This window comes from Opisthocomus hoazin, unplaced genomic scaffold (assembly GCF_030867145.1).
Source record: "Opisthocomus hoazin isolate bOpiHoa1 unplaced genomic scaffold, bOpiHoa1.hap1 HAP1_SCAFFOLD_78, whole genome shotgun sequence".
Classification (NCBI taxonomy): Eukaryota; Metazoa; Chordata; class Aves; order Opisthocomiformes; family Opisthocomidae; genus Opisthocomus; species Opisthocomus hoazin.
In genome coordinates, this window is record NW_027449021.1 from 33,340 (window position 1) to 57,272 (window position 23,933).

Below are 23,933 nucleotides of genomic sequence, written 5' to 3' on the forward strand. Positions count from 1 at the left end.
GGAGAAAGGCTTGGGGTGCTGCTGGGTGAGAAGCTGGACACGACCCAGCCGTGTGTGCTCACAGGGCAAGGGGGGGATTCTGCCTCTCTGCCCCATGCTGGTGAGACCCCCCGGGGTACGGGGCTTGGGAATGTGAGGGCCCGGCTGATGAGGATGCGGGTGAAGCTCCAACCAGGAGGTTGCCCAGTGTGAGTCGGTCAGCCCCATGCATTACGGCTGCCTCAGCTAAGAAAAAAAAGGAGGGTAACTGTCACAGGTGATTCCCTGCAGAGGGGAACAGAGGGCCCGATCTGCTGACAGGACCCATCCCAAGGGAAGTCTGCTGCCTCCCTGGGGCCCGGGTCAGGGATGTTGCTTGGAAACTCCCTGGTCTGGTGTGATCCTCTGACTGTTACCCCCTCTTGGTAATGCAGGTTGGTGGGGACAAGATCGCGGAGAGAAGTCCCAAGGCCATCAAAGGGGACTTCAGGGCACTGGTCAAGGGATCGGGGGCACAGGTGGTGTTTTCCTCCATCCCATCAGTGGCAGGGAACAGCACTGAAAGGGGAGGAAAGCTCACCTGGTTAACAGGTGGCTCAGGGACTGGTGCCTTCGGTTGAATTTTGGCTTCTTTGATCATGGGGAGGTGCACACAGCACCGGGCCTGCTGGGGACAGACGGAGTACAGCTGTCTCAAAGGGGAAAAAGGATTCACTGAGAGGGCTTTAAACAAGGTTCCAAGGGGGATCACATCGCTAGGGATGAGCCCAGGTGTGTCATGGTAGGGTCAGGGGGAGATCGACAGCCCAGCTCAAGTGCATCTACACTAGTGCACGTAGCATGGGCAATAAACAGGAGGAGCTGGAAGCCATTGTACAGCAGGACAGCTAGGTCGTCATCACAGAAATGTGGTGGGACAGCTCGCATGACAGGCATGCTGTCATGGATGGCTACAGACCCTGCTTCGGCGGGGGGGGGGTGGTTGGACCAGATGACCCACAGAGGTCCCTTCCAACCCCCACCACTCTGTGATTCCGTGGGAGCCCTGCATCCAGCTCTGGAGCCCTCGGCACAGGACAGACCTGGAGCTGGTGGAGCGGGGCCAGAGGAGGCCCCAGCAATGATCTGAGGGCTGGAACCCCTCTGCTGGGAGGAAAGGCTGGGAGAGCTGGGGCTGTTTAGCCTGGGGAAAGGAAGGCTCCGGGGACACCTTAGAGCAGCCTGAAGGGACCTGCGAGAGAGCTGGAGAGGGTCTTGTGACAAGGGCATGGAGTGATAGGCCAAGGAGTGATGGCTTCAAGCTGCAAGAAGGGAGGGTTTGATTGAACGTGAGAAAGAAATTCTCCACTCTGTGGGTTGTGAGGCCCTGGCCCAGGCTTCCCAGAGAAGCTGTGGCTGCCTCCTCCCTGGCAGGGTTCAAGGCCAGGTTGGAGGGGGCTTGGAGCACCCCAGGCTGGTGGAAGGGATCCCTGCCCATGACATGGGGGGCTGGACCTGGATGACCTGTAAGGCCCCTTCCAACCCAGACCATCCTATGGTTCCATGAACATGCAGAAGGCCCAGGCTCTGTGCAAGAACAGCATCCTCTTACTGGGGATTTTTTAAGGGGAGGGTGTTCCTGCTCCCCCGAGGAGGGAGCTGGTCCCAGGGTGGGGGGAGCTGTGTGGCCTCCCCCTGCATGGCACTGGGGCTCTGGCGGGAACTGGAGGCCTCCGTCGCTTTGCAGGCTCTTCCCAAAAATCAGATCTTGAGGTCCAAGACAGTCGGTGCCATAGAGGGAAGGCGCTTGCTCAGCCGCCGCTCCCCTCTCTGCGCAGAGGGAAGGGGGAGGTAACACTGCAAGGGAAAGGCAGCAAGCGCTTCGCAGCGGCGCACAGCAGCATCGCTACGTGACAAAACCACGGCCACTGCCACCGGTTCTGCAAAATCCACTGATTTCACATTAAAAGACCTTTATTTTTGGAAGATGGCGGTAATTTGGGTTTGGGTTTTTTTTTTAAAAACCCTTCACGATCTGTGTCACCACGGTCGTATGGTACACTGTCCTACTGCAACATGCCATATAGATTTCAAATAAATAAAGCTACAAAGTCCAAGTTATGTACAAAGATCTTCGGCAAAGATAATTATGTTTACAAACCTATGTACAATAAAACAAATGTAAACAGTCAAATGCAGCAGAGGATGCACAGGAAAGGACGACCATACAAACCCTGACGGTGAGGGGGGGGCTTCCCGCCTCCCCTCTGCTGGGGCCGATGGTTTTTTTCTCAGCACTTGTAAATAAACCAGCTTGGAGCTGCAGAGCCAAGTGAACGCGACGGCCCCGAGCGGGAATGAAGATTTCTAAACCCACAGATCAAACCCCGGCTGGGTTTGCTGGTTCTTTGTATAAAATCCACCGACTCCGAGGCACACGGACAGAGAACTCGCACAAACACGTTGCTCGAAAGACCCACGAGGTACACGCAGTCACCCAACACTGTCGCAGAAGCACGCAGGTGACGCTGTGAGATCCAGTCCTATATTACACGGATCGGAACAGGGGTGGGGTGGTGGCGGGGTCCCAGGAGGGGGCTTTGTGGATTTGTGGCTTCCTAACGCTCTGGCGGAGTTCCCAGTGTGGCGGTGCGTGGATGTTTGCCTGACGAAGGCACCGGGAGCACGCTCCAGCCGCTCGCTGCGTTGCTGCACGGGTGGGGGAGCACCGAGGGGCCGCTTCAGCACGGCTCAGCCGCGCCAGCACCCAGCAAGGCAGGCGATGTTCTGACTGACGAGTGCTGGGCACGGGACCGTCACCCCCGCGCCCCCAGTCCCTCCATCCCTCCCCCCCGTAGGGTCGCGCAGCTCAGCCTCCCATGCCCACTCCAACCCACGGCCACGCGCTGGCCCCGCAGTGATTTATTAAGCTGTGGTAACTGAGTCATGGACCTGATTCCTGTCCAAAGAGCCGCGGCGCAGCCTCAGCCAGGGGTCTGAGGTCTGAGCCTTACCGGGAGGGCAGCAGCTGCCCGTCCTGAGCAGCAAGATGCTGGAGCAGGCAGGGAGAAACGCTGCCAAACCTAAGTTAGAGTAGAGATACGGTGAGGGGCTGAGGACCGCCAGGCCGAGCAAGACTCCTGCAGCCCGTGAAACAGACCATTGCGGGTGGCAGCTTGGCAGCGCGGGGTATGGGGCCAAGGCAGAGAACGTCCGCTACAGCGACAGGAGAAAACAAACTGTATTAATGTGACATGGAGGGCCATGAGCTCAGGGACTCCTCGGGCAGCAGGGCGCAGGTCGTGTTCCAGCGGGGCAGGAATGGGCAGCAATCGGGAGCCGTTCTTCTCGTGGTGGGCTGAGAAAAGCATCCTCAAGTCCGAACACGACCTCCTGCGGGCTCATACGCTCTGGGGGAGCATGCCAGGCGCCGAGGACGGTCGAGAGGCTCCCAGTCTGGGGGGACCTTGATCAAAGCCGTTTACTGCCCTGAGGAGCAAGAAGAGACAGGCCGGTAAGTGATGAGCCCCAGGAGATGGCACCGCTCACCCCTCCCGGCCCCAGCAGCTGGAGAACAGACCCCTCTCCTCCCCTCTCACCTCACCCTGGCTGTACGATAGCTGCAAGGCCACTGTGACCACAACAGGGCTCCCATGGCTGCACCCACCCGCAGCCAGGGACAGGCGCAGGTGGGTGCTCACCCCGCTGCCTGGAGGTGGTGGGTGCTGCCTGATGACCACCCCAGGAGGACAAGCAGCTCCTGCGCAGACCCCAGGCCCCCACGCCGGGCTCTGGGCAGCTGAGGGGCCGGGCACAGCAGCGCTGCAGGCTCGCTCCCCACGGCCAGCTCCCCTCCCCTCTTCACGGGTGCTGGTGGGCTGCGAGAGGAGAACATGGGTCTGACAGCTTTTCCATCTCTACTCCATTCTGGCTTTGGCAGATCTTCTGTGATCAGGCTCAACACACAGCATCTGCCCAGGCTCACCATCTGCTGATCATCACCACCACCACAGCCTTGACAACCAGAAGCGATGGCATCCCCATATCAGGACAGCACGTCCACCCCCACTGTTGTCCCGGAACCAGCACCCTGCCCTCACAGTCGGGTTTGTAATAACAAAGGCGAGGGAGAACTCCCCCGGCCCTGCAAGGTCCCTACCTCGACGTCTGCTGGCTCTCAAGTGCTGCCTCTGCAGCCCTTCACCAGTTTTGTCCGAACCACCGGCACCCCAGAAGATGCCATTGAGATACCTCCTGGCAGAGCTACATCTGGGAGAGGGGACACCTGAGGAGACAGCCTCTGCTGCCCAGAGCTGCGAGCTGCAGTGAGTAGAAGCAAGAAGGAAGAGAAGCCGAGGGCTCTCCTGACGAGCTCGAAGCCAAGCCAGGAGCCGGTAGCTCCGGGGTCTCAGGCTGCGCCTACTCCGCGGAGCACATCCCGCTCGCTGCCGTCACTGCCCACGGGACCGAGATGCCACCAGCCCACGCGCGGTGGCTCACGACTGCATCCCCGGGCAGAGCAGCGCGGTTTCCGCACTCCTGTTCCTGTGCTGCGCACATTCACCGGTGACCTTGCAGCTCCTGCGTCAAGGATGAAAAAACCCCGCCAGCAACCCCAGAGGCTGCTGCCGTTGCACTGGGCAGTCGCAAGCTCCTTCCATGAAGAGCTAAAATCCCGACAGTCGCTAGCAAGAACAGATTCCCATGGTAATGCAGCTCGCTGCCGCAGGGAGTCAGGCTGTTTCCTTTCCCCATAGAATCTCAGAATGGTGGGGGTTGGAAGGGACCTCTGTGGGTCACCCAGCCCAACCCCCTTCCCAAGCAGGGTCACCCAGAGCAGGCTGCACAGCACCGCGTCCAGGCGGGGCTGGAATATCTCCAGAGAAGGAGACTCCACAACCTCCCTGGGCAGCCTGGGCCAGGCCTCCGTCACCCTCAGAGGGAAGAAGTTCTTCCTCGTGTTCAGCTGGAACTTCCTCAGCTTCGGTTTGTGCCCATTGCCCCTTGTCCTGTCGCTGGGCACCACTGGAAAGAGTCTGGCCCCGTCCTCGTGACACCCACCCTGCAGATATTTATCAGCATTTCTAAGGTCCCCTCGCAGCCTTCTCTTCTTCAGGCTGAACAAGCCCAGCTCCCTCAGCCTTTCCTCGTAGGAGAGATGCTCCAGTCCCCTCACCATCCTCGTAGCCCTGCGCTGGACTCTCTCCAGTAGCTCTTCATCTTTCTTGAACTGGGGAGCCCAGCACTGGACACAGTACTCCAGATGGGGCCTCACCAGGGCAGAGTAGAGGGGAAGGAGAACTTCCCTCGTCCTGCTGCCCACACTCCTCTTGATGCACCCCAGGATCCCATTGGCCTTCTTGGCAGCCAGGGCACACTGCTGGCTCATGGTCAACCTGTCATCCACCAGGACACCCAGGTCCCTCTCCACAGAGCTGCTCTCCAGCAGGTCCGCCCCAGCCTGTACTGGTGTGTGGGGTTGTTCCTCCCCAGGTGCAGGACCCTGCACTTGCCCTTGTTGAACCTCATCAGGTTCCTCTCTGCCCAGCTCTCCAGCCTGTCCAGGTCACGCTGAATGGCAGCACAGCCTTCCGGTGTGTCTATCACACCTCCCAGTTTGGTGTCATCAGCAAACTTGCTGAGGGTACACTCAGTCTCTTCATACAGGTCATTGATGAAGAAGTTGAACAAGGCTGGGCCCAGTACTGACCCCTGGGGGACACCACTAGTTACTGGCCTCCAACTAGACTCAGCACCACTGATGACAACCCGCTGAGCTCTGCCATTCAGCCACTTCTCAATCCACCGCACCGAGCACTTCTCCAATCCACACTTCCTGAGCTTCCCTATAAGGATGTTATGGGAAACCGTGTCGAAAGCCTCGCTGTTAAACACCCACACTAGCACAGCCTGGCTCAGAGCAGGGAGAAACCACCTTTCCCACCTCCTCCCCATTGAGGTGGAAACTTCAGCTCCCATTCGAGCATTGCCTTGATACAGGGAGGTGCCTCCCTGGCTGCACGCAGTAAAAAGCTGCTGGAAGAAGCTCAGGGGCAGACGTATCTCACTGTCTACATTTGGATGATGGGCCATGAAGCCAACCTGATCCTGACACGACTCTGCAAATTAGTTAACAGCTCAGAAGCACCTCTGACAAGTAGGACGGGGGGGGGGAAAAAAAACCAAACAACAACAAAAAAAAAAACCGACCCAAACTGGATTAAAACGTGGTACTTTGCTCCCTTCTGAAAGGATCAGAGAAAAGTGGCATTCCACGTCAGCAGCCTGGGTGTGCTCAGGTCTGATGAGCTGCGTTCAAGCCCAGCTCTACAGCTCTGTCACGTTTCCTGCACTAAACTCCGGGCTGCTCTTTCACAGAATGGTTTGGGTTGGAAGGGACCTTCAGAGGCCATCTAGCCCAACCCCCTGCAGTAAGTAGGTGCCCAGCGACAGGACAAGGGGCAACGGGCACAAACTGAAGCAGAGGAAGCTCCAGCTGAACACGAGGAAGAACTTCTTCACTCTGAGGGTGACGGAGCCCTGGCCCAGGCTGCCCAGGGAGGCTGTGGAGTCTCCTTCTCTGGAGATATTCCAGACCCGCCTGGATGCGGTGCTGTGCAGCCTGCTCTGGGTGACCCTGCTTGGGCAGGGGGTTGGGCTGGAGACCCACAGAGGTCCCTTGCAACCCCTACCATTCTGTGATTCTCTGAAATTAAAATACATTAAACAGAGGAACTGTGAAAAATAACAAATAAAGTATGCTGGATGACTCCTGGCTAACCTCCCAGAGGAGAGCGGGGAAGAGAAGTCCTTGCGCCCGGTCTCCAAGGTCTCCGACAGTGCCGGGAGGAGCACACGCATCGCTCCAGCCTTCAGCCGCTCTGCCCAGGCCTGACACAGGCGCGGGGCTCCTGCATGCAGCTGACGCTGCCTGACAGCCTGGAGACCTGCCCGCAGCCATTAATCCCAGGCAGATCACTTGCCTGCTGCTTCTGCCTCATTTCGCCATCCCTCAGACCCGACCCACTCTGTGGGGCCCGCGCTGCGCCCTTGCTCTGGGCTTCCTAAGAAACTGGGCTCAGGGGTGCTTCACAGGGAGCCGAAGCCCCAGTCCCTGCTGGGAACAGCCCCAGCAGTGGTTTCTGATGGATGCTCCTGACTGCCTGCCCGTGCAGTGGCGTGGACCTTGTGCCCGTTTCCAACTGCTCTCTCTGCACTGTGATTGCTAAAGACAGATTTTTACATATTAATCTTTATTCCAAGCTGTATTTTGTGCTTGGCACCTTATCTCCAAGACTCTCTCAACTCTAAGTATCCAATAAAGCCTCAGCAGAAAATTCTCCTGTTGCTGAATAGCCCAGGCTGAGGAGTAAATGGATGGGCTCAAAGCATGCTTGGAGACCAGCCCCCCAATAAAACAAGAGGAAAAGGGAGTTTTCAGTCAGGGCAGTGCTTTGAAACACACCCAAGCAGCAGTAACAGCACAAGGAGGCAGAGGGACGCCCAGCACGGAGATGCAAGGAGGAAGATGGGGACAAGGCTGTGGCAGATGAAGCTGGCAGGGACCTGCACCTTTCGACAGCACAGGGAACCCTCCGCGCTCCCTCGAGAGGCAGATGAGGGAGACGAGCCAGACCCTTGGATGCTGGAGGTGGTGCCTGCACCGAGCCCCTGTGCCCAGGATCCCCCCACAGAGCCCGGGACCCCGGGGTCTGCGCAGGCTGCTTCCAGCTGGCACGGCTGTGGCGGGCAGGGACGGTGGCACCGAGCCGGAGCACTGCTGTCTCGACGCGCACGCTGCTGATCACACCGTCCTCCGCCCCTGCTCTGCAACCCTGGCCGGCTCCCAGCACATCTGTGCCTTTGTTGGCTTTCCCATCGGCCAGAACCACAGCAACCGAGCATCGACAAGACGACAGCAACGAAACGTCGAAGGAAAAACACGACCAAAGGGCAAACTAACTTTCAAAATTCACTAAATTAACAGCAGGGATACTTCATCCTCTATCTCTGATGTGACTGATTCAATCAGAACCATGCATGTATTTGAAGAACTATTGATTAAATCAAGAAAGCAAGCAGCACTCGATCTTATGTTTGCAACAGGTCACAGCAGCAGAGGAGTTTATCTAAAGTAAGGAGAAAGAGAGGGATTGCGGCCTCAGGCTTTGATCATGGACCATTAGTTTGTAACGCTGAGAGAACTACCCCATGCAGTTAGCACAACCACCGACTCTGCACCTCCAAGCACCGAGTTAAAAGGCATGCAGCTTATCATTGCAAATGAATTCATTTACCCATGACCAAGGTGGGGAATACGACCTTTTCACGCCTAGTGGAGAAAAATTGAAACAGTTTATGCACACGATAAAGACATTCTTGGCCATAACCCTGGACGCAAGGAATGGGGCAAAGCAAAGGTGTTCAGCTGAACCTCACCAGACCTCTCCCCTTCCACCTCTGCCCGGGCAGACGAGGCGTCCTATTTCAGCGACAACCAGCACTCTCACCATGCTCCAAGGCCGCAAGCGCGTGACCCAGATAAAAGCCTGGAGCATTGCAAAGCACGTTACAGGACATGGGATTACTCACCTGCATCCGAGGTACCCACACGTCCCTCTTTTCCAGGAAAACTTTTTCCTAAGGCGGACTAGGGAACGGGAAGACCGCCCTGCTTTCACTGCCTGATGTATTACGATCAGGGCTGGGGTAACTGTGTGCACTGTGTAAATATCCCTACGTGCTTCTTGGGACTGCTACAAGTGTGCAAGCAGAGGTGCTTCTCACATTCAAACCTGAGCTTGTTTGAATAAAACAAAGCCCAGCAGATTGACCAAAATAACCTAAGCATAAACACCATCTACAAGGACTTTGATAAGAGTGCAGGCAGGGGAGTGGGGAGCAGTGAACACGGAGTTCATGCCTCAAGCAACAAACACTACATGCTGGCTCACATGCTGCCTCAGCTCTGCTGTTCAAGTGCCAAGGCTCTGCAGAGCCCATCAAAGTCAGAGCCATTTTGTTCCCCAACTGGATCGAAGTTAATAACCAATTAAGAAATATTACAACACCAAAAAAAACAAGTATCTATTCGAGAACATCCTCAGGTGCTGTTTGGCCATGCCCGGGCATCCGAACAGTAACAGCACATTCCTGAAGGAACAAGTCTGCAGGAATCTAATCTCACAGCAGACACTCAGTTTTGAAAAAGTAGGCAAGTCCTGACTCTTCCAATTCCCCAGCAAAGCCTCGCTGCGGGCCCAGCTGTCCTCCAGGCCTCTGCTAAAGTGATACTCCCCTATGTCAGCTCCTGCCCATCGCTGTCTTCGGCTGCCTGCTCAGCTCCGCTCAGCAAGCAAAGAGCAGATGTTTGACAGGAGATGGAGACTGGCAAAACACTTTAACCAACAAAATGGCAGAGGAAGGAAAGTAAGGGGAAATGTAATGCTGCAGCTGAGTTACCTCTGTCCCATTCCCACCACCCAACCACGGGCTGCTCTTTAGGCAGCGGCTGCAGATGGGATGGCATCTACAATCACATGTGGCTGTTTCAGGCTCCAGCAACAATGAGGGGCAGGGAGGAGAGTACAGGGGCTGGGGAGAGAGGAAGAGAGGGGATAAGCAAGGCATGCCTTGCCTCAGCCCCTCGTGCCCAGCCACCGCCGCATGCTCCAGGTCCGACTCCTGCCAGTGCGGCTGGAGCTGGGCGGCTGCTGCAGCGTGCGGGTGTGATGGGGCTGACCACGTTGCGGTTCAGAGCTCGGTTCAGCTTACACGTGCAAAGTTGTACAGGTTTTACACGGCAGCCACGGAGACGCGTGCCCAGCACAGACACTGCGATCAGCCCCAGCACTCAGAGACCTCCACAGGGGCAGCAAGATTGAGCAGGAGCCGATGCGGGGAAGAGGCACGGGCCATCCGCTGTCAACAGCATGTGGGCGCTCAGAGGAGGAGGACAGGACAGCAGGGATCTCTAACAACCTGCCGATAAGGACGTCAGTCATTTCCACCCCCTTTTCTAGCCCACTAACATCCTCCAGCTCTGCTGTAGAAGTTAGTTTTCAGGAGGGTGGGTTTCTAAACCTTTTTCAGCTACAACCTGCTGGTAACTCCAGGCAGCCAGCCCAGATAGCAAGTGTGATGACAATCCAGATCATTAAAAGTGACCCCACCACACACAGCAATCAGCTTATTTGTCACACCACAACTCGATATAGCCATGCTGCCTCCTAAGAACAGCTATAATCTCTCCCTAGCAACTACCCTGACAGCTTGTACCTGAAATATCGCCCGTGCCCTGCAAGTGTGAGCTGCCGTGGTGATGCACAGACCCCAGCCAGCCTTGCAGTGCACAGACGACCCAAAAGTCTGTCCCATTTGCACAGGACACTGACTTTGTTATGTCTCCAAACTCTTCTTTTCCAAAACCAGCAAACAACAGTGACTCTAAAAAAACTCTGAATACCAGTTTCTAAGATGCAACTTGCCCCGCTACCCACGTAGCAACACAATTCAGCTCAAACGAGGATGATTGTAGGAAGCTCAGCTTGTCTGCTCTGTATACGGCACTCTTCAGGTCGGCAACTGCTCATTTACTTCTCCAAAATGAATTCTGTATTGAGGATGTGCAGAAAGCCCTGACCACGGGCGAGTCACGGGAGACACACGGGGTCGTTTCTCCTGTGAAAGCAGTTTCTGGCTTCACGGCTGACGCACAGCACAGACAGCATGGAAGCAGTTGCTCCCTCGATCAGCCAGAACTATGCCCTTCATGACGTTTTCTTTTTCCCCTCATAGAGGGGGAAGTAGAGCAAACAGGGCACCACCCTCCAAGCGAGCATTTGCTGCCTGCACTCAGCTGTTCTCACCAAGGGAACCTCCAGATTTGCCATCACGTACTTCCCCCGTGTGAGCACACCAGTAGCTATGGCAACTCCACCGCTACTTACTTGAGATCCTTTCGAAGGGCACGTTCACTTCACCAGCAGGTTTGCTGCCTGGGTTGATTTTTTTATTACCTGAGATGCAGCTGCCAAGAGATTCGGCAGCAGAGGGATAGGACAGGCACTGACACCCTGCCAGCTACGAGACAATCACGCTTGCTTTGCTCTGTGCTTTACAGAAATCAGCACTGTCACCCTCCCCATCCCCTTGAGACTGGCTCCACAATTTATTTGTCCTATAGGATGAAAGCTGTGGTGGGCTAAAGACAAACCAAGAATAACTTCTGCTCCAAGTAGCATCCTGAAACACACTCCCTTTCAGGATAAAAGCATATCCTTACTTACCCTTTATCAAAGGAAGAAGTATGTCTCGGATGAGGGTACTTTGTGCCATTGCTGTTCATCACACCGCTGTTAACATTCCCTGAAATGTAGGATTTCCGTGATGCCTGGTCCTTTGCAAAATTTCTGCAAGCAGCTAATTTGGATTCTAAGGCCTGTGAAAGGGGAAAAAAAAAATGACGTCAAAAAAGTAATACCATTAAGAGGAAGTATTTTGCTGCTCAAGTTCAGGCTTTGTCATGACCCCAAGATCACCACGATCAGGAACCCAGTGTGATCACCTTTGGCGAAAGCTGAACTGAATGGGAACAAAGCTGTCATTTTCTCTGTCATCCAACCACAAAGGAAACCCACACAACGAGACGCTGACGCAGACTGCCACGCGTGACTCAGTTCCATCAGGGCTCAGATTTTACAAAATATCACAGAATCACAGAATCACAGAATCACAGAATAGTAGGGGTTGGAAGGGACCTCTGTGGGCCATCTAGTCCAACCCCCCTGCCGAAGCAGGGTCACCTACAGTAGGCTGCACAGGATCTTGTCCAGGCGGGTCTTGAATATCTCCAGAGAAGGAGACTCCACAACCTCCCTGGGCAGCCTGTTCCAGTGCTCCGTCACCCTCAGAGGGAAGAAGTTCTTCCTCATGTTCAGACGGAACTTCCTGTGCCTCAGTTTGTGCCCATTGCCCCTTGTCCTGTCACTGGGCACCACTGAAAAGAGCTTGGCCCCATCCTCCTGACACCCACCCTTCAGATATTTGTCAGCATTTATAAGGTCCCCTCGCAGCCTTCTCTTCTTCAGGCTGAACAAGCCCAGTTCCCTCAACCTCTCCTCGTAGTGGAGATGCTCCAGTCCCCTCACCATCCTTGTAGCCCTCCGCTGGACTCTCTCCAGTAGCTCTTCATCCTTCTTGAACTGGGGAGCCCAGAACTGGACACAGTACTCCAGATGAGGCCTCACCAGGGCAGTGCAGAGGGGAAGGAGAACCTCCCTTGTCCTGCTGCCCACACTCTTCTTGATGCACCCCAGGATCCCATTGGCTTTCTTGGCAGCCATGGCACACTGCTGGCTCATGGTTAACCTGTCGTCCACCAGGACACCCAGGTCCCTCTCCACAGAGCTGCTCTCCAGCAGGTCCACTCCAAGCCTGTACTGTTGCATGATGTTGTTCCTCCCCAGGTGCAGGACCCTGCATTTGCCTTTGTTAAACCTCATCAGGTGCCTCTCTGCCCAGCTTTCCAGCCTATCCAGGTCTCGCTGAATGGCAGCACAGCCTTCTGGTGTGTCTACCACACCTCCCAGTTTGGTGTCATCAGCAAACTTGCTGAGGGTACCTTCTAACTCTTCATCCAGGTCGTTGATGAAGAAGTTAAACAAGACTGGGCCCAGTACTGACCCCTGGGGGACACCACTTGTTACCAGCCTCCAACTAGACTCTGCGCCGCTGATGACAACCCTCTGAGTTCTGCCATTCAGCCAGTTCTCTATCCACCTCACCGAATACTCATCCAGCCCACATTTCCTGACCTTCCTTAGGAGGATATCATGGGAGACTGTGTCGAAAGCCTTGCTGAAGTCCAGGTAGACAACATCCACGGCTCTCTCTTCGTCTACCCAGCCAGTCATGTCATCATTTCATAACACTCTGTTTCTGAAATTCTCCACTGTGGGTCCTTCCCACCGGCTGCAGTTCTCCACAAACTGCTCTATAGTGGATCTTTTCCACAGGGTACAGTCCTTCAGGAATGGACTGCTCCAGCATGGGTCCACCCCCAAAGGCCACAGGTCCTGCCAGAAAACCTGCTCCTGCATCGGCTTCTCTCCATGGGCAGCAGTTCCTGCCAGGACCCTGCTCCACCGTGATCCTTCTTGGGCTGCAGCTCTCACTGTCCTAAGGGATAAAGGCCAGCCCAGCATGGCTTGTCTTCTGGACCAGACCACCAGATGTCCTGGAGGATGGCTGTTTCCTGTGCTGGTGGGAGTTGTTTAATGTTGTTTAATGCTTCTAACACACCAGTGTCTTGGCTATTGCTCATCCATGTCTGCCCAGTGTCAAGGCCTTCTATGTTTCTCACTCTGCTCCCTTCCAGTGAGTAAGTGGGTGGTGGGAAAGAAGTTGAGAGGGAACACAGCCAGGACAGCTGATCCAAACTGACCAGAGAGATATTCCATACCATATGACCTCATGCTCACGAATAAAAAGGTGGAACAGAGGAAGAAGGATGTGGAGGTTTTGATTGTTGATGGATTCTGCTGCTTGGAGAGTGGCTGGGCATCAGTCTGCTTGTGGGAGGTGGTCAATGATGGTCTTTGTTTCGCTTGGTGAGGCTTTTAAAATGTCTTCTCTTCACCTATTAAACTGTTCTTATCTTGACCTGAAACTTTTCACACTTTATCTCTTACTGTTCTCTGCCCTGTCCCCCTGGGGAAGGGAAGGGAAGAGTGAGAAGCTGCTGGGTTATTGCCCAGAGTCTACTCACCACAGCAGGGAATTTGTTGATGACTGATAATGAGTTTGGTGAACGGCCGCCAAGATGCTCAGAGGCTGAAGCACTTGTCTGGCTGGAGAAACTGAGGGGAAAGGCCTTGTTTAGCCTGGAGAGTGGAAGATCTCAAGAATCTCTTGACAGCCTGTCTGTCCCTGTGTGGAAGTCTTTGTAAAGATGGAGCCAGTCTTGTCACCTCGGTGCTTGGCAGGAGGATCATAGAAAATAGTAAGATGTGGAACCAAGGAAGACTCTGGATAGAGATAAGGAAAGCATTTTTGTCCACGAGGGCATCCAAGCATTGTCCTTGGAAGCTTTCCAGCCACCACTGGATCAAACCTTGAGCAACGTGGTCTGACTCTATAGCTGGCCCCAATGTGAATGCAAGACCCAGATGCCAGGATGCTTGACAAGTATTGCAAAAAGAGTCTCGACAATTACTTTGCTTCCCCTTTTGTTAATTTACAGTAATGTTAGAAGCACCATAACTCAGGATGACCATTGGTACACATACTTTAAAAGCTGGATTGCTGCAGGTCTTGTCCATGGGACCTTGACACAGCTGGGGATTTGGCCAACAGGAACCTGAAGACTTAGAAGAAACAGAACAAGTCCATGTAGCAGAATGGGGAAGGATCTGACTGGCAAAGGAGTGCCCTGAGGAGAAGGGCCTGGGCATCATGATGGCAGATGCCCTAGGAGCCAGTGGGCCTCACATTTCAAGAGGAAGGGGAAGAAACTAAAGAAGGTCCAGACAAGGTCTGTCAAGATGAAACGAGGTGGTCTAAAGTATGAACTGTGAGGAGAGTCTGAGGGATTTATGCATCTCTGGCCTCCTGAAAGGGAGGCACAGGTTGCCATGCTACAAGCCTACAGCTACCTGCAGAGTTGACCTAGCCAAGCTCTCGTCTGCAGTGACAAGTGATCGTAGGAATCATAGGAATCATAGAATCACAGGTTGGAAAAGACCTCTAAGATCATCAAACCCAACCATCCGCCCAACACCACCATGCTTACTAAACCGTATCCCAAAGTGCCTTATCTACAGGTTTTTTGAACACCTCAAAAAACAACATGTAGTTATGACACTTTGGGATACGCTTTAGGAAGATATGACAGAAGCAACAACCATAAAGTGTCTCTTGGGAGCTTTAGGCTGAGCTTTAAGCAAAATCAAATGGACTAGGAGGAGCATTGCTGTGATCTCTACCTTTGGTGCTCTTCACCTTTCAGCTCCACAATGTCACAGCCAGACTGGAGGCAGCCCTAGAGATCCCAAACAGTCTCTTCCCCACCAAACCTTGCATGAGCCTGTGCCTTCCTACACATTGTGCAAGAAGAGATGAAGGTGGTGATGCGAGCCTCTACATTATAAGACAACTCAGGGTGGAATGGAGTTCTGAAGGTCTCAACTCCAGCGTCCATCTCAAAGAGAGGCCAGCTCTGAGGTCAGACCTGCTTGGACAATAAATGTCTTCACCCACAGAAAGAGCTTACACATGAACCAGGCATCGAAGCCTCTGTTACACAAATGGAGACGATGCATTTGATCAGCTCCCTGAACACAGCTATTGGTATTCCAGGCCTCCTGAGATTCCTGAGAACATTCACCTTCTACAAGCTTCCTGGGATGTCTTCCCACCATGGGGTGCTTTAGGCTGTAAACAAAATTGAAAGCAAGGCTCTGACTTGGGTACTCTCAACTTCTGTGCTAAAAGACAGCTAGGTGGAAGGAGCAAAACTGGAAGCCTCTGAGAAATGAGCTGAAGATAAGAGTTTGGAACTAGCACAGCCTTTAGATCACTCCACATGTGATGGCTCTGTTCTCAATTTTCAGTCACTGGCACTCAGAAACCTCACCTGTTCCTGGTGGATGACAGGTTGACCATGAGCCAGTCATCATGCCCTGGTTGCCAAGAAGGCCAATGGGATCCTGGGGGGCATCAAGAAGAGTATGGCCAGTAGGTCGAGGGAGGTTCTCCTTCCCCTCTACACTGCCCTAGTGAGGCCCCATCTGCAGTACTCTGTATAGTTCTGGGCTCCCCAGTTCAAGAAAGATGAGGAGCTACTGGAGAGAGTCCAGCTGAGGGCAACGAGGATGATGAGGGGATTGGAGCATCTCTGCTACGAGGAGAGGCTGAGGGAGCTGGGCTTGTTCATTCTGAAGAAGAGAAGGCTGAGAGGGGACCTAAATATATATATTATAAATATCTCAAGGGTGGGTGTCAGGAGGATGGGGACAAACTCTTATCTGTGGTGTCCAGGGACAGGACAAGGGGTAATGGGCACAAACGGAAGCATAGGAAGTTCCGTCTGAACGTGAGGAAGAACTTCTTCACTCTGAAGTTAATGGAGTCCTGGAACAGGCTGCCCAGGGAGGTTGTGGAGTCTCCTTCTGTGGAAATATTCAAGACCCTCCTGGACGTGGTCCTGTGCAGCCTGCTGTAGGCGACCCTGATTCGGCAGGAGGGCTGGACTAGATGACCCACAGAGGTCCCTTCCAACCCCTACCATACTGTGATTCTGTGATTCTGTGATATAATGAATAATGAATAATTGTATTATTGTAGAATTTGATCATTATTAGCAATAGATATTGAATCAATGTGTAATGAAATGTAATTTGATTTAACATGGAAGTATTGAAAGTAATGATTATTTCAACACTTCGAAAAGGGGGAAATGTATCCAGGGTGATAGAATCAGTTGACCATAAACATGAACAGTGCTGCTGTGTTCCTAGTACAGCCCAACCCACCTGGACATCAGGTCCGGGAACAGAGGTCTATTCTCTAGGTAACCACTAACGCTAACCATAGTGGGTAATGCTGTTTTTGTCAAGAGAAATGATGGAGTGTGGTTCTGTGAAACGGACTGAAGAGACTGACCAGGTTTGCCAAGATTGAGAGCCTAGTGGGCAAAAGGTGATTCCGGCAGGGGGAGACCACGACCACCAACTCACTGACCCCCTACTCAAGTAATACCACCTACCCAAAAACAAATAATAGAAGAGGGTGACTGAGTCTGCGCAACAATCTACGTAAGAAGCGAGAAAGTCTACATCAGTCGGCAAAGAGAATAATATTGAATATGCATGAATAAAATAAATATGTATATTTTTAATCTATATAAACTGCATGGAAAAGTTATGAGGTATGCACGTCTGGAGGAATTATCCCTCGTGCATCCAGCGCTGCAATAAAGAATGCCTGCCTTTTAACACTACAGTGGTGTTACGAGGTGTTATTCCTGGATTTTCGGTGACAAGAGGAGGAAGATCATTAAGTATTGACATAAACAGCATAAGAAAAGTCATGTAAACTGAAACTTAACGGACATGGAAGCTTTCAACCTCAACCATTCTTCAAAATAGTTTTTCAATTTTTCTTCTAGTATGTACAGCTTTTGAGTCTATTAAAAATAACAGATAAAGAATCTTTTGACTCACTTGTACAATATCAAATGTATTCTGAACATGTGAGGCCTCATGTCCACAGCAAACAGTTTTGTATTATCTGCCTATACCTCTGAAAAGAACAATTATTTCAGAATTTCAAGTGTAACTAATATTCTTGGTAAGAGTCTTTACTTGCACAGACAATAAATATTGTTTGTTTACTGTTAAATGAATGGAAGGCAAAAGAGTGTAAGAAGTAAAAAAAGCAAAAAAAATATTGCAGAGAGAGCAGGAGAAAGATTCTCTTGCAGAATCTATGCAAATTCTTAACAGAGACTATGCTAAGAATATCAGACCTAAAAATATTGCTTGATAAAAAAGATGAATTCTGAATATACAGAAGAGCATGTTTTAACACATTCAAAGTCAGATTGGACGGGGCTCTGAGCAACCTGATCTAGTTGAATATGTCCCTGCTCAAAGTAGGGGGGTGGACTAGATGACTTAAAGGTCCCTTTCAACCCAAGATATTCTGCAATTCTGTATTCTTCCTGGATTTTCCTGGTGATTATTACAGTCTTCTTTGCTGCCTCATGGTGAGCTTTCTCATGCATAGCAGGGCCTTTATGGTTATCTCTTATGAAACTGCTGTCTTTTTATGTACGCATCTGCAGAAAGAGTCACAGAAAAGCACCACATGGATCAAAACAGATGCCGAGTGATGTGTCCTTAAGAACCAGGTGAGCTCCCCCATGCCTGTGGCTTCCTGGTAAGGAGTGTGTCCTGAGGAGGGGATCCAGCCTCTGCTGCTCTCTGGGGAGGGAAATTAGCAGTGTCCATGCTGCCTCGGAATACACATGGTGACTTTTTCAAGATCATCCTTCATCTGAAGGGCTTCAGACATGTACTTGTGGATTAGGTGTTGCAAATACTGATTCCACTGACATTGCCCAGAGGGGCTACCACAGATGCAGACTGCTCCCCTGCAGATATTTATACTTAGGCAGATTAGTTCTCTGGTTGTTGTTGTTGCAGATATTGATGCTTTTAGGGAAATCACACAAACACTTGAAGGACAGTGGAGGATTACCACCTTAGTGGTCCTTCATTGAACCTGTTCCTCTTTACCATTGTCTCACTGTCATTGTTCAGGGTGTGGTGTGAAAGGTGCTGAGCAGAGGGTGACAATCACTATTTTTGCCTGGGCTCCTGCTCATACAGGATGCTGTTGGCTGCCTTTGCTGCTGGGTCGTGGTTTGCCTAATGAAGTCAAGGACCACCAGCACCATTTCCACAGAGCTACTGCCCAGCCACACAGCTCCTTGCTTCTGTCTCTGCAGCCTGTAATTCCCCTGATCAGTCCTTGGGTCTCTACAAGATGTATGAAAGAGGTGCTTTCTGCTTTCTCCAGTCACAATGAAATTCCATTGTGTATCAGAGTAGCCCTGCTATGACATCAGCCTGGTCTCTCAACATCCTTGGACTCATCCCCTCTGGTCCAGTGGGTTATAAAGGGTTGACCTTATCTAAGTAACCCCTGACTTGATCTCCATCCACTGCTGTGTTTCACCTAGGGTTCTTCCTCTTAGACACCCAGAACAGGGAGACCTTGCAGGTGGATTCTGAGGCAAAGAGGACACAGATAATTTCAGACCTATTCACCTCTGCTCTTCCTGAATTCTACAGTGGCCACACACTGTCTTTGTTTCTTTTTTAATTGTTCTAAAGGAGTAACAATTCATTGCTGTGGCCTTTAACTCCCTTGCAAATGTCAACTCTAACGGAGCTCTGGCTTTTCTAAAACCCATAGCATTTCTGAATTCCTCCTTTGTTTCCATCCTTGCATTCATCTCTTGTATGCTCCCTTTTATTCTTGGAGCTTCTCCCTGAGTTTCTTATTTGCCCAAGCTTCTCTCCTGATAGTTCTGCTTCTTGTCCTGACTATTGACATGCACGTCTCCTGCCTGGAAGACACTGTCCTTGAAGACCAGCTGTGCTGAGCTCTGTTGCCCTTGTGTGCTGCTCACATGGGCTTACTCACTAAAAGTCACAAGAGTAGGCCAAAATCAGCTTCTTTGAGGCACAGCATCTGCATTTTTCTGCTCTCCTCCTTGGGAGATCAGAGTCCACTATTTCACAGTTATGACAGCGACAGTTGACACAGGTTTTTACATCCTTGAACCAGCTTTTCATTCTTTTTGACTAACAGATGCATATGAGCATCACCACTCTTGAACAATCTGACAGCTGAGATACAAAGATTGATGTCCCAAGCTGTGTCTTCACCCAGGCTCTCCAGAAACCTCCAGGACTAATTGCATGCTATGGTGGTCCCCTTCCAGGGAATGCCAAGGTAACTGAGGTCAGCAAAGGGACATTAATTCATTCTTTGCCTCCCACCAGGACGTCACCCTTACCAGTCTCTCCCCTGACTCTGACTGATAAAGACTCACTCAGCTTGTTCATCCCATAGAGGAGCTCCACACACCTAAGCAGCTGCTTCTCACTCAGGACACCAACCTCCTGAGCTTTCTGGCCTATTTCTCCTTCTCATCCTGTATCCACCCATCACAGCACCCCAATTATGTCAGCTGTCTCAACATGCCTCAGTTGTTCTTCCCTCCAAGTGGGATGAAAAGATGCCCTGGGGGTCTCCAGCTTCTCCTCCCTGTGCCTCAGGCTGAGGCCATGGGAGCATGTCTGGGCTGCAGCACCTCAGCTGTGGCCCATCTGTGCTGAGAGCAGACTGGCAAAAAGAAACCTGCTACCAAGTGCCCAAGACCTTGTGTGTGCAAAGTCTTTCCTTCACAGCAGAGACATGCTGGAGTGGATGACAGGTGGCAAAGTAAAGGAGAAGCGAGATGCCCACAAGTAGAGCAAACCTTGCTTTTGACAATGCCAGGAAAGGAGTTTGATGTCGGCTCTGTCTCTGCAGCCCTGAGGGCTTGTGGTGGAGGTGAAGCTGATCTCAGGAAGGAAGAGATGATGTTGAAAATGTCATTGGGTGTGGATGTCACTGTGAAAATTATGGGCCTGATCCATGATTGTGACATCAAAGGGATGGTTAAATACTGGAGGAGAAAACAACGAGCAGAGTTTGAGAGGGAATGCCCTCAAGTGAAGACCCTGCTGTGATGTGCTTGTTGTTCACTCTCTGCTGTTCATCCACTGGATAGAGAAGGGACAGAACTTGTCTCACTGCAGTGGTGGGATTCCATCACTGCCCAAAGGCACCAAATCTGTGTGAGATGCCCTGGGTGGTGCCTGTCACACAGCGAGTCTGAGTGGGGATGGGGTTCCCGCATAGGACCTGTGCTGTGCATGTCAGGTTCATGCTGTTTTCCTGGAGAGCCCTAGCACCTTCAGTAGTCATAGATGTCTGTAAATGTAAAATATATGAGGATTCAGCTGCCCTGAATGAGGTTAGGCAATGAGGGGATGCACATGAGACAAATCGCATCATACTATTAAGGCTATGCGGACAATACAGCTGATGGAGAATAGGAAGAAAGAGACCTGCCTCTCCCTGTGCCGCAGGACTCCATATGGTCAAGCTGATTACATCGATCAACAGCCCTGGACATATATAAATATTTGCAGGTTCAGTTCTCTTGAATGTGGGCACTTTCTGTCATTGAAGTTGACCGAAGGCATTTCCCACCAGCCTCCAGGAAGGTGCCCTCAGACACTGCTGTGTCTCTATGAACTGCTCCAATAGAGCTTGCAGTTGCCCACAAGCATCTTGGTCACCTTCGAAATCAATCCTGTCACCAGGTATCTGTGTCTAAATTTCTTCCTCCTGCCCTCCATGTTTATTAATAATGAAGGGAGCTGAGACAAGGAGCTCCCATGCAGAAGCCTTTTTGGTGCCCATCTGAACTGAGGCAAGAGGAATCCCGCCTCCTGTGGGTTTGTGGTGTGCATGAGAGTGAGCTGAGTCCTCTTCTAGCTCCAGGACTTCAGATCAAGGATGAGATGCCTCAGATGAATAGGCTGAAACCCTTCCCTCAGCAGGGGTAAAGGAGATCTCTCTCTGTCACTCTCTGGTTGTCTTGTCTAATGATGGATCAAGGAAAGATGACTTTTGTTTCTTACTCTTTTTCCAATAAAGTTATGACACTGTAGAACAGAAGTGTTTCTCCCTAACAGAGGGAGGGAACATGAGTGATGACTTCATCCTGTTTCACAGCAGGTTCCCTGGGGGGAGCCCGGAGAGGGCAGAACCAGAGACACATTGGGCGGTCTTGTGCTGTTGATCTGAGCTGGGCTCCTGGGATGGAGGGAGCTCATGGCAACAGGGAAACACTTCAAAGAGACAGCTCTGCCCAGAAGCAGCTCCTCTGCAAAGCACAGCAGGGCTGCTGGCACTGCCTGCAGGCACAGAGGGGAGAGGAGTGAGGCAGAGAGGTTAAAGGCAGTCTGGGGTGTGAGGATGCTGAGAGCTCACTGAGAGAAAGATTTTTTCAGCCATTGGCACGGTAAGTCTCCACGTGAAGGGCAACATATCTGCACTTTATGAAAAGATCTACTAAAGCTGTCACACCCCCCAGCCTACGGGATGGACCTTGAGGAATATCACAGTTTTTCTCTTGCTGTAGGTGAGAATGTGCTGCAAAGAAGGACTTGCCTGCTGCACCACGACAGGTAGAGGGCAAGTCAGTTCCCTTCTCGCAAGGACGGCTGCAGGGCTATGAAGGTGGATGTGCAGCCCGGGCTGCCCGAAATTGTCCTGCAGAACAGGGTCTCTGCACAAACATGAGGCTTTGTGCTGGGGCAGGGACTCTGCTGCCTGCCAGGGTCAGCACTCAGCCTGCCCAAGGATCTCCCCATGTTACTGCGAGGAGAAGCTGTGTGAGGAACAGAAAAACCCAGTAAGGCAGGGCAGGGTCCTTCTGCTATCAAGAAACAGCTACATGGGGTCAGGGAATCTCACAGATCCAGATCTCCCCAGGATATTTTCCTGTTGATATGTGAAGGGGAAGGTCAAAGAAGGGGTGACTATCAAGCTCTCAAGTTACTTGCCCTGTTCCCTCTGAGGATCTCAGGGACTGAGAGCACAACGACCTGGCAATGTGTGCAACTGGGTGAGGGTAGCAGTGTCCTGAGTGCCTGGCTGCCTCTGCCTCTTTCATCTCGAACCTCAATGTATTTCTCCTTCCTGCTCCACTTGTCTGTGTTACTGAAGTAGTACCCATGTTCGCTCCATCAGGCTCTCTGGGGATGGGAGTTTCAGCTGCAGAGTCAGACACTGATTGTGTGGGCCCTCCCAGGCAGGCGTGTCCATGGGAATGAGGTGCGCCAGTCTGCTCTAAACTGTGGTACATAGGACAGTGAAGTCTGTGGGCCCAGAGAACAAGCTAGATTTCCCATAGTCAGAATCCATCACTAGGACACATGGCTATCTTCCTGAGGTGTTCTTCAAAGCTATGAGCAGGGCTCAAGAATGCATATCTTTCTAATAACACAATTGTGTTATCTGAAAAGCCCCATGAAGCAGCGCAGAGATGCTACGCCCAACTGAGGAAATGCTCTTGGGTTGGTGAAATGAGCTGCATGTGTCCTTGACTAGAAGTGGGGTGCTGAGACCTTGAGTAAGGGTGAGATGTTTAGTAGTCTGCTGTGTATCCTGCTGCTCTTCAGCTGTGTCTGGTGGCTTTTCAGGATAACATGGGAGTGCGATCACTCTCAATCTCAGAATAGTGTAAGCCCAGAGCAGCTGGGCAGCCCTGTTCTCCCTGAGGGCAACAGAAATGCTGAGGGTTTCTGACATCCCAGAACACTGCCCAGGTGCGTTGGGGGCAGCTCTGAAATTCCCAAAGGACTCAGCCTGACTTTGCCTTCCTCATTTCTTAGCACTGGGAGTGCAGGTGCTGAAAAGCCCTTTTGAGTCAGGAGCAGTTTCAAAGGCCAAAGTCGAACACCAGGATGTCCCCTTACCCCCACCATGCCCACGAACCCCAGTGCTGCACAGCATGGCTGAATCCTTGGCAGCCAGTGCACAAAGGTCCTTTTCCTCATGGCACATTCAGCGAGCACCAACCAGAGCTATGGCCACTGAGCTTAAAGAAAGTATCCTAAAGAAAGAAAGGGGGGTGGGGGGGGGCGTAGCAGGGGGAAAGTCTGCAAGAAAAGGCTCAGAGACGTATCCCCTAAATTCCCACTGTTTTTTCTTCCTTGGACAGGAATATTTTCCCAGAGAGAGCAAATGCCTAATGGCAGCTCCATCACCAAGTTCGTCCTCCTGGAATTTGCAGACAAGAGGGAGCTGCAGCTCTTGCACTTCTGGTTCTTCCTGGCCATCTACCTGGCTACCCTCCTCAGCAATGGCCTCATCATCACTGTCATAGCCTGTGACCACCGCCTCCACACTCCCATGTATTTCTTCCTCCTCAACCTCTCCCTCCGTGACCTGGGCTCCATCTCCACTACTGTCCTCAAATCTATGACCAATTCCCTGTGGAACACCAGGGCCATTTCCTTCACTGGATGTGCTGCCCAGCTCTTTCTGTCTATCTTCTTTGTTGGAGCAGAGCATTGTCTTCTTACTGTTATGGCCTATGACCGCTACGTTGCCATCTGCAAACCCCTGCACTACGAGACCCTCCTGGGCAGCAGAGCTTGTGTCCACATGGCAGCAGCTGCCTCGGGCAGTGGCTTTCTCAATGCTCTCCTGCACACTGCCAATACATTTTCCATACCCCTCTGCAAGGGCAATGCTCTGGACCAGTTCTTCTGTGAAATCCCACAGATCCTCAAGCTCTCCTGCTCACACTCCTACCTCAGGGAAGGCGGGCTGCTTGTGGT